The 14081-nt window shown below is 40.8% G+C and overlaps 1 protein-coding gene across 2 annotated transcripts in view; it reads left to right on the forward strand.

The window, feature by feature from the left end:
• The first annotated feature begins 4246 nt into the window (after positions 1-4246).
• LOC128686449 (prostaglandin E2 receptor EP3 subtype) overlaps positions 4247-14081 on the forward strand; it is a 233711-nt gene continuing 223876 nt past the window's right edge. For both annotated transcript variants that reach the window (XM_053773376.2, XM_053773379.2), the window contains exon 1: positions 4247-5198. The gene's annotated coding sequence lies outside the window, so the exon portion shown is untranslated. The remainder of the gene's footprint in view (positions 5199-14081) is intronic.

The following is a 14081-nucleotide window of genomic DNA, read 5'->3' on the forward strand; positions in this document are numbered from 1 at the left end:
AGTATACAGCACCAGTTTGGAACCAACACCTAGCCAAGCACCTACAGAAATTAGAGAAAGTGCAAAGGTTTGCAAGAAGACTAGTCCCGGAACTAAGGGATATGTCCTACAAGGAGAGGTTAAGGGAAATCGGCTTGACTACACTGGAGAACAGGAGTGTTAGGGGAGACCTGATAACGACATATAAAATACTGCGAGGAATTGACAAGGTGGACAAAGACAGGATGTTCCAGAGATGGGACACAAAAACAAGGGGCCACAATTGGAAGTTGAAGACTCCTATCAGTCACAGAGTTGTCAGGAAGTGCAATAGTCTAGAAAGTGACGTAGTGGAGGTAGGAACCATACATAGTTTTAAGACGTGGTTTGATAAAGCTCAAGGAGCAAGGAGAGAGAGGACCCAGTAGCAATCAATGAAGAGGCGGGGCCAGGAGCTATAAATCGACCCCTGCAACCACGAATAGATGAGTACACACACACACACACACACACACACGCACACACACACACACACAGTGTGGGTAGATTGGTAAAGCACTGTGTACCTTGTCCTAAGGTTCGTAGGTTCGAGTCTCCTTCTGCCAGAGATCAGTGTTTGTTTATATATATATATATATATATATATATATATATATATATATATATATATATATATATATATATATATATATATATATATATATATATATAATGTTAACAAACAAATAAACAAGTACTGCTGCAAGCGTATTCCACTAAAATAATCTTTCCTGGTTAATTTTCCTGGAAGAGTGCAGGGTAAACCCAGGAAAATACCAGGCGTATGTACGCTGAACCGCCTTACACTCAGTAAACAAATAGTTACTGACAAGAAGATGTGGTTGAGTAGACGCACACACTTGTCATGATTGTTTTCCCAATACAGAAATTATTAACACTTTCTTAAGCAAAATGTGACTGAATTTCAACACGGCGTGGAGAGGACCAACAGGAAGTGACCAGCAAGAAGTGACCAACAGGAAGAGAAGAGGAGGAGAAGCGAAGGAGGAGGAAGGGGGTGGTGAAGAGAAAGAAGAGGAGAAGCATGAAGGAAGTAAACTAGGCCGAAAGACTCATTTACTTTCAATATTAAGAAGACCTTGCACACCCTCCACAGATAGTTTTGTGGGTACTGTTTACCTGGAGAGAGTTCCGGGGGTCAACGCCCCCGCGGCCCGGTCTGTGACCAGGCCTCCTGGTTCAATCCAGCTCACAAAACGCCAAAAAACAAAAAAACAAAAAACAAATGGCATGTCTTGTCGACATGTGCCTTCAGATCGTCAGTGTGAGGTCTGATCTGAGAAAGACCACGGGAATCATGATTCCCGGATCCCCTCAATAAATAATCGCCAAATAACATAGTCTAGCCAGAAAGGAGTCAAACCCGACTAGATCCCAAATATATAATCAAATAATGGATGTATACTTTCTTCTTCACTCAGTTTGTGGTAGTAACTTCAGATCAGTGACCTCTCAGCACTGCCTGGCTCCTGTACTTGTTGGTTGGTTGGTTTTTCACCTGTATACCGCTAGCTAGTAAGGTAAATTCTCTCGGTATACACGCTGAAAGGTACACATTTGACCTTACTATTATTATTAAGAGTGGGCAAGTTGACGAAGCGAGGAAATTAGTCTAGTAAATACTGTAGTGTTTTGGCGGCCACCATCTATATACTGACTTAACTAGTCTCATTGACTTAATTTGATGCCGTTGCTGGGACGAACACACACTAGGAAGACATGTACATGCTGGGCCTTTTTTGGCAGTGCCTGTGATCATGACTTGTAAAGCAACGACTGTTTTGCTTATCAAGCCGTGTGTAAATTCATGGGTGCCATAGTTCCGCCAAAATCAAATGTTTACAATCACTAATTGTGACTTCCTCATTACACTGATATTGATTTGGAGGGCATAAAAGCTAGAGCTGCCTAGTAGCCGCTTTCCGGGTCGCAGGTTCTTGAAAAAACGCATCTCTGGGTTGCAACTGTGACTTTCACTAACCTTTTCAATAAGCAACTGTTTCAGGTTAGAGAATTCTTATGACCCTCTGTAGCAAGGCAGCCAGCACGACGCGTTGGTCATCTCAGAGCTGCTAAGCTGTGGGTTCCAATCTCGTTCAGTTCATAAGAATTTCTTATTTTCACTCATTATTAATTTCTAAACACACACACACACACACACACACACACACACACACACACACACACACACACACACACACACACACACATACACACACACACACAGAAGACCAGTAGCGACCAGTGAAGAAGCAGGGCCAGGAGCTAGGACTGTCGTGGGGGTTCGAAAGGAGATATGATGGTTGAAGATATACACACTTGTTGGATGGTAACACTATATATTGTCAGACTGTGGTAAGGGAAGGGCCCAGCCTGCCTGTAGGTGCCTGGTAGGTCTCTGCGTGGACTGAGGGCGAGGTAGCGCATCCCACTCACTCATGCCGCATCCCGTGAAGTCATACAGTCACTAGGCCTAGTAAGGGATCCTCTATATAAAACATATGGATGGCACTATGATACTCAACTAAGCTATACAACACATGTAAGGGGGATCAGCAACTATGCTGACAGGACTCGACCCCTGCAACCTTAACTAGGTGAGTACAACTAGGTGAGTACACACACACACACACACACACACACACACACACACACACACACACACACACACACACAGAAGACCAGTAGCAACCAGTAAAGAAGCGGGGCCAGGAGCTTGGACTCGACCCCTGCAACCTCAAGTAGCTGAGCACACACAGACCGGTGTCACTGACGTGTATAGTATGCAAAGTCATGGAGAAGATTATCAGGAGGAGAGTGGTGGAGCACCTAGAACGGAACAAGCTTATAAACGACAACCAGCATTGATTCATGGAAGGCAAATCCTGTGTCACAAAGCTAAGGGAGTTTCATGACAAGGTAACGGAAGTAAGACGAGAGAGAGGAGTGGGTAGATTGCATTTTCTTGGACTGCAAGAAGGCCTTCGACACAGTTCCTCACAAGAGATTAGTGCAAAAGCTAGAGGATCAGGCACATATAACAGGAAGAGCACTGCAATGGATCAGAGAATACCTGACAGGGAGGCAACAACGAGTCATGGTACGTGACGAGGTATCAGAGTGGGCGCCTGTGACAAGCGGGGTTCCACAGGGGTCAATCCTATGACCAGTGCTTATTTTTGTATGCAGATGATGTGAAGTTAATGAGGAGAATTAAATCGGATGAGGATCAGGCAGGACTACAAAGAGACGTGGACAGGCTTGAAGCTTGGTCCAGCAACTGACTCCTCGAATTTAACCCCGGCAAATGCAAAGTCATGAAGATCGGGGAAGGGCAAAGAAGACCGCAGACAGAGTATAGGCTAGATAGCCAAAGACTGCAAACCTCACTCAACGAAAAGGATCTTAGGGTGAGTATAATACCAAGCACATCTGAGGCACACATCAACCAGATAACTGCTGCAACATATAGGCTCCTGGCAAGCCTAAGAATAGCATTCCGATACCTCAGTAAGGAATCGTTCCAGACACTGCACACCGTGTACGTCAGGCCCATACTGGAGTATGCAGCACCAGTTTGGAACCCACACCTGGTCAAGCACGTCAAGAAATTTGAGAATGTGCAAAGGTTTGCAACAAGGCCAGTTCCAGAGCTAAGGGGAATGTCCTACGAAGAAAGGTTAAGAGACATCGGCCTGACGACACTGAGGACAGGAGGGTTAGGGGAGACATGATAACGACATTCAAAATACTGCGAGGAATTGACGAGGTGGACAGAGACAGGATGTTCCAGAGAAGGGACACAGAAACAAGAGGTCACCATTGTACATTGAAAACTCAGATGAGTCAAAGAGATGTTAGGAAGTGTGTCTTCAGTCATAAAGTTGTCAGGAAGTGGAACAGTCTGGCAAGTGACGTAGTGGAGGCAGGAACCATACATAGTTTTAAGACAAGGTATGATAAAGTTCATGGAGCAGGGAGAGAGAGGACCTAGTAGCGATCACTGAAGAGGTGGGGCCAGGAGCTATGTATCGACCCCTGCAACCATAAATAGGTGAGTACACACACACATACGCACGCACATACATATATACACGCACGCATATACAATAGGCCTAGGGCACTTCCAACATCATCGGATGCAGCAGCAGCTGCACGACCACCACTATCAACAAGCGAGGCAGCGCCACTAACATCATGGGAGGCAGCTCACTGGCTGGAAGTCAGTCCTTGGCCGCCATCCGCAGCGTACGTAGCTGTGTGGAGTCAATCCGCTCCGTCTTGTCCTGAGTGGACACACGCCTTGCCCGCAGCACAACTAACCTTGCCATCCTCCCTCCCACTCTACGATGAACCACTCTCACACACTTCCCGTTCTGCTTCATTGACGTTGTATCTGCGAAGCTATTCAGTTGGAAATCCTCTAACAAGGAAGGCAGAGATGGGTGCGTGTCCCCAGGCCTGTGGACTGGTACACTAAGCTCACACATGTATCTTCAGTGGTAGTGCATACAGGAAAGCACATGCAACCCATCTTAAATACAGGAAGTTCATCATAGTCGCTATGTTATTATGGCAGTGAAAGTATGGGATTTTAAGACTTATTGGTAGTTGTGTCTTTGTGGGTTAACAAACAATGGTTCAAGACCTATTTGCTTGACAATTAAGATTCATCTCGCGCGTATTCTGTTCTCACGTACTACCTTATATTTTCAATAACTATTTGAAAAAAAGGTACAAATTGCAAGACATATTAGGTCTCCAATAAATCCAAGATAGAATTTGAAGGCGATCTCGATGTGCTTGTCTGGAAAGAGATGAGCTATCATTGGCACCTTCAGTGATAATTAGATCTCCTTTGGCAACTCCTGTGATACATAAATCATCTCTAATATTAGCGGCACCTCCAGTGATAACTGGATTACACCTGGGATCAGTGACACCTCCAGTGATATCTCACCATCACCACCTCCTGTAATACCTGGATCATCACTAGCGTCAGCGGCACCTAGATTACCGCACCTATATTACAGTATCTGGATTACCGTTGACAACAGCGGCTCCAGCAGTGCTACGCGTATCACCTCTGAGAACATATTCCTCGCTGATAAATGGATGCTGCAGACAGGAAAACAACAGCAATGTTCACCTAAGAGCAGGTGAGTGTGTAATGTAAATAAACCAGTAGCATATTTTGCTAGGCTATTACATAGATTTGGACAGGTTCAAGAGGTACGGAAAGCCAATACCTAATACGATAACTGGTCAAGATAATGAATTTCCGCTACATTTAGGTTACTTTTCGCTTCATTGAAGAGGAAAATAAACTCTTAATACCAGATCTAATCGGAGTATTTTTAACTTTCGTTTCTCTCAAGTTCTGAGGAATCAGTCAAACTAGACACTCAGAGGTTTGATGAGGGTTACTCGCTAATTCCTTTTGCATAGTGTGTTTTATTATAATGTATTTTGATCTAGGGGTAATGTATTGTATTGTACTATATTTTGTAGTGTATTGAAGCGCAGTGTGTCGTACTGCGTTGTACTGTGTTATTTTTTTAGGTAAGTGTTGGGCTGTATTCCAATATGATATACGGTATTTGACTAAATTGTATTACATAGTTCTATGTTGCATGTTGGTGTGTTTGTTTTGTAGTGTTGTGTGGTAGTATATTGCTGTCTTTTGTGATTTATTAAATTTAATTGTGTTAAGAACATTAAAGTTGCAAAATGGAATTTCACATTATACTGATTGTAAAAGTTTAGCGTAACAATTCATTACTTTCACGAAATTGTAAAATCTCCGTTTACATTGAAGGGCGTGAAGGGCATGTGATTTAACCTTTACTATTAAGTCCGAGTATGACCAGGTGTTGTGTAAGTAACGTGACTTATGGCAACAGTGTGACCTCTCACGTCCGATGGATTCTGTAAAAGAAAACTCTTTTTCAGAGGTTGTATGTCATCGTGGTGCAGGTGCAGTGAAGGGTTGTCACTTGGTGAACTCAGGCTATAGTCCCATGATGTCTTGTTTGCACAACACAAGTTATTCTACATGGTCCCTGCGAGAGCATGATCTAGTGGCACCCAGTGTTGCATTGTGTTGTGGTGTGTTGTATTGTGGGTCACTGTATCAGGGTAAGCTGTGGGGTGTCTGGTGAAGAGAGAATGTCGTGAGACCTGTCCTGTGAGGAATGTATGTGGAGTGTTATTGCTTGCATGCATGGCATTCCCTGAGTGCCTTGAGAGGCGGTCTTGGTTTAAAACAGAACTGAAAACTGCAAAGAAAGAGTTTTAGCTTATCATTAACTAAAAATTTTTATATAGTAGTGAGTGGAAAGTAATGGAATGAAAGGGGACGAAATTAACGATGAACAGTTTTGAAAAGCAAATGTAGAGAACACAAATAGCTTCACTTTGCTATAGGGTTAATTTAGTTCTGTTTTTGATAAGGAGAGAGATCGGTCAAAAAATACAGCTCATGATGGTAAAAATATTAACATTGTTAGAGTATTAATATAAGTTAGATATCTGAACGAAGCATTTTAGAATAAAAATAGGACGAGGAGACAGTGTATTTCCCTGGTGCTGGGATGGAGGCCATACTTGACAGGTTAGAAATAATGACAAGTGATGCGATCAACCCCATTATCTGCCTCAATGCTACAGGCAATAGTGCTCGAAAGTGTGGGAATGAGGCGCTGCTTACCAAGCTCAGTGCAGTTGTGCATTTTTCTGTCAAAGGGAAAGATTCCAGTCATATATATATCGTTTTGCCAAGACGAGAAGTGGACAATGAATAATCTAGACTAGGTAGTAAAACTTGCACGGCAACATCAGTTCCCTTCACTGACAACTGAGATAATTTCTCAGGTAAATATGACATGTATGCGAGGAACAGAGTGGATATTTCTTTGACAAAGTTGGTTGCTTGTTCCATTTCAGCAGATGATGGTCTTTGTTTTATTTTATAAATAAGACTTTAAATTGATGGAAGTTAGAGGTATGAGTGCGAGCGAGAAAAAAAAATTGTGGTACTTTTAACAACAAAATTAAGAATTATCTGCATTAAATATTTAATTTCTCAGAAAATGACCAGGTACTTTGTTAGGTAAATACTAACAATGCAAATAAAATTGCTTAAAAAAGGGAAAGAGAAGACAAACATTTCCTAAGCGTCACAAAACAAGTATATGCAACACAAAAATTTACATAGGCGATTTAATTGCACGTGTAGGAAATGTGGATATTATTACAGTAGCCAAGACCTAGCTCAATTTGAAGAGTCGGACCTGCCTTTGAAATTGCACACACAAACGTTCAAAATTTTCTAAACAGAAATAGTCAAAGGGACTCGGAGTACTGTTTACTCTGACTATAATCTTACGACTTCCTAGAGATCGATGATGCATTTTTAAATAGTTTGTAACAAGAACAAACTAGAGGAAGACTAAGTGGGAGTATCGCGGGTATAATTCACAAATAAAAACAATGTGTGGAGGAAACCTCAGACGACATTTTGGTCCGTCCTGGACCATTATCAGTCGCACCTTGATAATGTGGAATAAGGATACAAACGCAGAATATTGTGAGCCTTTATCAACAACGTATACAGACAGTGGGCTTAAGCCACAAGCAGAACTGTGACTTGATAAAGCCCACTGTGTGAGCGAAACGTTGTCAGTAAATGATCGCATTATACTGTATTAATGACTTCATCCTTCGTGTCGTTTTTTTTTATACCACTCCACCACCTCATAATGTTTCAAGGCAGAACGAAAAGTTACTGAAGGTTTCCTCTAGAGGTAATATACATCTTAACGGGGTTCTAACAAATAAGGAAACCCTGAAGAATAATTTTAAGATTACTGATAAGTTCGGATAAATGCGATCACAAATAAATTAGTTATATTTTATTATTATCATTTATTATTATTATTATTATTATTATTATTATTATTATTATTATTATTATTATTATTATTATTATTATTATTATTATCATTATTATTATTATTATTATTATTATTATCATTATTATTATTATTATTATTATGATTATTATTGATAACGATAACACAGCTAGAGATTCAAATATTCGCTCAGCCGTCTACAGTGGAGCAAGAGACACCACCTACTAGCTAGTGGGGCAGACTGACTCGAGATTATCGCTAAGGAGACCTGTCAAACAGTAATAAAAGATAGACATTTTGGCAAGATACAGTGAAACTAGCCAAAATGACTTTAAATGGATAAACAGAAGATAACTACTCTTGGACAAGAAGAAAGACTTTTATAGGTTTATCAAAAGAAGACACCAAATAACCCCGCACATAGGATATTGAAACTTTTGACGACATTTCGGTCTAGTTTAGACCATTAACTAGTCGCATAAAAATGCGAAAGGGATTCTGTATATATAACGAGATGGGGGAGAGGCCAGGAATAGTGGAGCAAGAGAAGGAAATAGTGCATAAATAATAGTTATGAAGTAATAGTAGCAGTAGTAGTTATTGTGCCTATTTATTCATTATCAAAAGAGGAGTCAGGCAGCTTATGTAACAAAATGATCGACTTAATAAAGGTCAAAATGTGGTAAGGAAAGCTAAAAGAAAATATTAAATTAAGATTGCAATGGAATCTAAAAATCAGCCTTTCAGTTTCTTCGTAGTACAGCATATTCTGTTCCTGAATAGTCTGGTTGGTCAGGACAGTGCCAGTCACAAGTACCGTTCCGCAAGGATTAGTTGCAGGTCCATTGTTCATAATTTACATTGATGACCTTGACAACTTACTGTCAGTGGTAACGATATTTTCTCAGTTTTTAACAGCTGTTTCCTTTCGGTCTTCACACAAGAACACACGAATAATATCCCATTAGTTAATTATTATAGTGTACCTGAGGGAAACAAATTATGTAATAACACAGTCACCAGGGATATGGTTATTAATTTTAACAGGCTGACTGTTTAAAGCAAAGTTTCCAGATCACGATGAACCGTTTTCATTTGTTCTTAAAGAATGCAAAATGGACTAGTGAAATACTACTTGACCTTTTTAAGATATTCCAGACAGGTGTTTTGCCGGATATGTGGAAGATGGCTAATAAAATTCTTGTCTTTAAATCAGAGGATAAGCCAGTACCATCGGATTACTGCCCCATAAACCTAACATCGGTAGTAAGCAAATTATTAATAAAAAATAATTGACATAATCCACCTTAATGTGCACAATTTGATTAATGAATCTCAACACAGATACACAAGGAATCTTTAATGCCTGACAAATTTGCTGACCTTCTTCGGTAAATCTTTTTGAGGCAGATTATTATGGTAAATAATACAGTGTTGTTTATTTGGATTTCAGTAAAGCGTTTAGATAAAATACCCTCAAAAGATTTTTTTTTAATGTGGCAGCACATGGCATAGAGGGAAAAATATTCTCTCCTTGATAGAAGCATGGCTGATCAATAGGCAGCAATGACTTTGCATTAATGGGACAAAACCAGGATGGAGACCAGTTACAAGTGGCATTCCACAAGATTCAGTTTTTGGCCTTTTGCTATTCAAGATTAACATAAATGACCTTGACGAGGGAATAAATAGTGATACAAAAATATGCTGAATAATAGAATCAGAAGATGATACCTTAAGCTTCAGGGGGATATGGACAAGCTAATGTCGTGGTGAGAATAGTGGTAGATGCATTTCAACGTTCATAAATGCAAAGTCCTAAAGGTAGTTAATGTAAATAACCCTAGTACTTAAAAGCTAAATATAAAACTTTGGCCATACGGCATGTGAAAAGGACTTGGAAGTTATCGTAAGCGGTAATCTGAAGCCAAGACGACAGCCGTGCCGGAGAGACCATAATAAGGCTTACAGATTACTTGGCTTTATATCAAGAAGTATAACAGGAATCCATAGGTAGTAAAACCTCTGGACTTCTATTACTACAGCTTTGAACATCATTAGTAAGGCCTCACCTAGATTATGCAGCTCAGTTCTGGTCTCCATAATACAGAATGGATATAACTTTAGTCAGATTAATCCATTATTTAAGAAATCGTTCATACAAAGACGTAGATTAAAGTAAAGGTTGGATGCGAGAAGTGGGTCATAATAAGCGTGTATGCACCTGGAGAAGAGAGGAATGCAGAGGAGAGAGAGAGATTTTGGGAGATGTTAAGTGAATGTATAGGAGCCTTTGAACCAAGTGAGAGAGTAATTGTGGTAGGGGACTTGAATGCTAAAGTAGGAGAAACTTTTAGAGAGGGTGTGGTAGGTAAGTTTGGGGTGCCAGGTGTAAATGATAATGGGAGCCCTTTGATTGAACTTTGTATAGAAAGGGGTTTAGTTATAGGTAATACATATTTTAAGAAAAAGAGGATAAATAAGTATACACGATATGATGTAGGGCGAAATGACAGTAGTTTGTTGGATTATGTATTGGTAGATAAAAGACTGTTGAGTAGACTTCAGGATGTACATGTTTATAGAGGGGCCACAGATATATCAGATCACTTTCTAGTTGTAGCTACACTGAGAGTAAAAGGTAGATGGGATACAAGGAGAATAGAAGCATCAGGGAAGAGAGAGGTGAAGGTTTATAAACTAAAAGAGGAGGCAGTTAGGGTAAGATATAAACAGCTATTGGAGGATAGATGGGCTAATGAGAGCATAGGCAATGGGGTCGAAGAGGTATGGGGTAGGTTTAAAAATGTAGTGTTAGAGTGTTCAGCAGAAGTTTGTGGTTACAGGAAAGTGGGTGCAGGAGGGAAGAGGAGCGATTGGTGGAATGATGATGTAAAGAGAGCAGTAAGGGAGAAAAAGTTAGCATATGAGAAGTTTTTACAAAGTAGAAGTGATGCAAGGAGGGAAGAGTATATGGAGAAAAAGAGAGAAGTTAAGAGAGTGGTGAAGCAATGTAAAAAGAGAGCAAATGAGAGAGTGGGTGAGATGTTATCAACAAATTTTGTTGAAAATAAGAAAAAGTTTTGGAGTGAGATTAACAAGTTAAGAAAGCCTAGAGAACAAATGGATTTGTCAGTTAAAAATAGGAGAGGAGAGTTATTAAATGGAGAGTTAGAGGTATTGGGAAGATGGAAGGAATATTTTGAGGAATTGTTAAATGTCGATGAAGATAGGGAAGCTGTGATTTCGTGTATAGGGCAAGGAGGAATAACATCTTGTAGGAGTGAGGAAGAGCCAGTTGTGAGTGTGGGGGAAGTTCGTGAGGCAGTAGGTAAAATGAAAGGGGGTAAGGCAGCCGGGATTGATGGGATAAAGATAGAAATGTTAAAAGCAGGTGGGGATATAGTTTTGGAGTGGTTGGTGCAATTATTTAATAAATGTATGGAAGAGGGTAAGGTACCTAGGGATTGGCAGAGAGCATGCATAGTTCCTTTGTATAAAGGCAAAGGGGATAAAAGAGAGTGCAAAAATTATAGGGGGATAAGTCTGTTGAGTGTACCTGGTAAAGTGTATGGTAGAGTTATAATTGAAAGAATTAAGAGTAAGACGGAGAATAGGATAGCAGATGAACAAGGAGGCTTTAGGAAAGGTAGGGGGTGTGTGGACCAGGTGTTTACAGTGAAACATATAAGTGAACAGTATTTAGATAAGGCTAAAGAGGTCTTTGTGGCATTTATGGATTTGGAAAAGGCGTATGACAGGGTGGATAGGGGGGCAATGTGGCAGATGTTGCAAGTGTATGGTGTAGGAGGTAGGTTACTGAAAGCAGTGAAGAGTTTTTACGAGGATAGTGAGGCTCAAGTTAGAGTATGTAGGAAAGAGGGAAATTTTTTCCCAGTAAAAGTAGGCCTTAGACAAGGATGTGTGATGTCACCGTGGTTGTTTAATATATTTATAGATGGGGTTGTAAGAGAAGTAAATGCGAGGGTCTTGGCAAGAGGCGTGGAGTTAAAAGATAAAGAATCACACACAAAGTGGGAGTTGTCACAGCTGCTCTTTGCTGATGACACTGTGCTCTTGGGAGATTCTGAAGAGAAGTTGCAGAGATTGGTGGATGAATTTGGTAGGGTGTGCAAAAGAAGAAAATTAAAGGTGAATACAGGAAAGAGTAAGGTTATGAGGATAACAAAAAGATTAGGTGATGAAAGATTGAATATCAGATTGGAGGGAGAGAGTATGGAGGAGGTGAACGTATTCAGATATTTGGGAGTGGACGTGTCAGCGGATGGGTCTATGAAAGATGAGGTGAATCATAGAATTGATGAGGGAAAAAGAGTGAGTGGTGCACTTAGGAGTTTGTGGAGACAAAGAACTTTGTCCTTGGAGGCAAAGAGGGGAATGTATGAGAGTATAGTTTTACCAACGCTCTTATATGGGTGTGAAGCGTGGGTGATGAATGTTGCAGCGAGGAGAAGGCTGGAGGCAGTGGAGATGTCATGTCTGAGGGCAATGTGTGGTGTGAATATAATGCAGAGAATTCGTAGTTTGGAAGTTAGGAGGAGGTGCGGGATTACCAAAACTGTTGTCCAGAGGGCTGAGGAAGGGTTGTTGAGGTGGTTCGGACATGTAGAGAGAATGGAGCGAAACAGAATGACTTCAAGAGTGTATCAGTCTGTAGTGGAAGGAAGGCGGGGTAGGGGTCGGCCTAGGAAGGGTTGGAGGGAGGGGGTAAAGGAGGTTTTGTGTGCGAGGGGCTTGGACTTCCAGCAGGCATGCGTGAGCGTGTTTGATAGGAGTGAATGGAGACAAATGGTTTTTAATACTTGACGTGCTGTTGGAGTGTGAGCAAAGTAACATTTATGAAGGGATTCAGGGAAACCGGCAGGCCGGACTTGAGTCCTGGAGATGGGAAGTACAGTGCCTGCACTCTGAAGGAGGGGTGTTAATGTTGCAGTTTAAAAACTGTAGTGTAAAGCACCCTTCTGGCAAGACAGTGATGGAGTGAATGATGGTGAAAGTTTTTCTTTTTCGGGCCACCCTGCCTTGGTGGGAATCGGCCGGTGTGATAATAAAAAAAAATATAAAAGACGTAGAATGAGAGGAGATATGATTGAGGTGTACAAGTGGAAGATGGGTACAAATAAAGAAGATATAAATCGGGTATCGAGTCGATGAATGGAACAGTCTTCCCAGTAGGTGAAGACGACGGATGTGCAACACCTGGGTATCCTTATTCTGAAGTCGTTTCACCAAGCAATAGCTTTATCAGAATATCGAGCCTCATCTACTCTTTGCTCTGGATGAATCGCACGGGTTTAGTGCCTCATGAAATACAATACAATCTTCTAGGTACAGTACATGGGACTAATATTTGAGATAATAGGCACACTCAGTGAAACTATACTAGCACGATCATAGACACTAACGATATGGTTCTCAGATAATAAAACAGATTCAAGCCAAATAGTGTTGTAATAATGTTGGTAGAATTACCAACAATATGCTAGGTTGATAAAGCTTGATAAAGCTCCAGGAAAGTGAAACGTTGCCACAATAACATGTCACATTAGTTGCACTTGTGTCATTTTACCTAACATGAAGCTAAATAAGTCACATGGCCCTGACGAACTATTTTCAATGATTCTTACAGAATGCAAAGATAAACAGTCTTATTTTCTTGGAGATTTACTAAGGAGACGTTTGTCCGCCAGGGGCTTTATCATTCTCATATAGAGACAAGAAGTAGGAGCATACACATGTTCGAAGTCCAGTGTTGCATGTGGTAGTGGGAGCTTTGTGATGGCTGTGTCCAGCTTGGCAGTATGACCATCTTTATGAATTCAAAAACTGTTCTGTACACAGAAACTCGCACATCCATCTTTTAAACTTCACAGATACCAAATTAGTCATCAGAGAAACTGGTTGTCACCACGAGCGCTGTTCAGAATCTACTCTCATTGCCACCAACAAAACCATCCCAGGAATCTTTTGCGTTCTTATGATCTCAGATGTTCTCGCCAGACTCATCTTGTCCGGGCTTGATAAATTCATCACGTAGTCCCAACTCCCACATGCAGCGCTTCGCCTTGGACCTTTACATATCCTCGGTCAACTTCATATATCCTTAAT

The sequence above is a fragment of the Cherax quadricarinatus genome, chromosome 17 (genome assembly GCF_038502225.1).
Source record: "Cherax quadricarinatus isolate ZL_2023a chromosome 17, ASM3850222v1, whole genome shotgun sequence".
NCBI lineage: Eukaryota > Metazoa > Arthropoda > Malacostraca > Decapoda > Parastacidae > Cherax > Cherax quadricarinatus.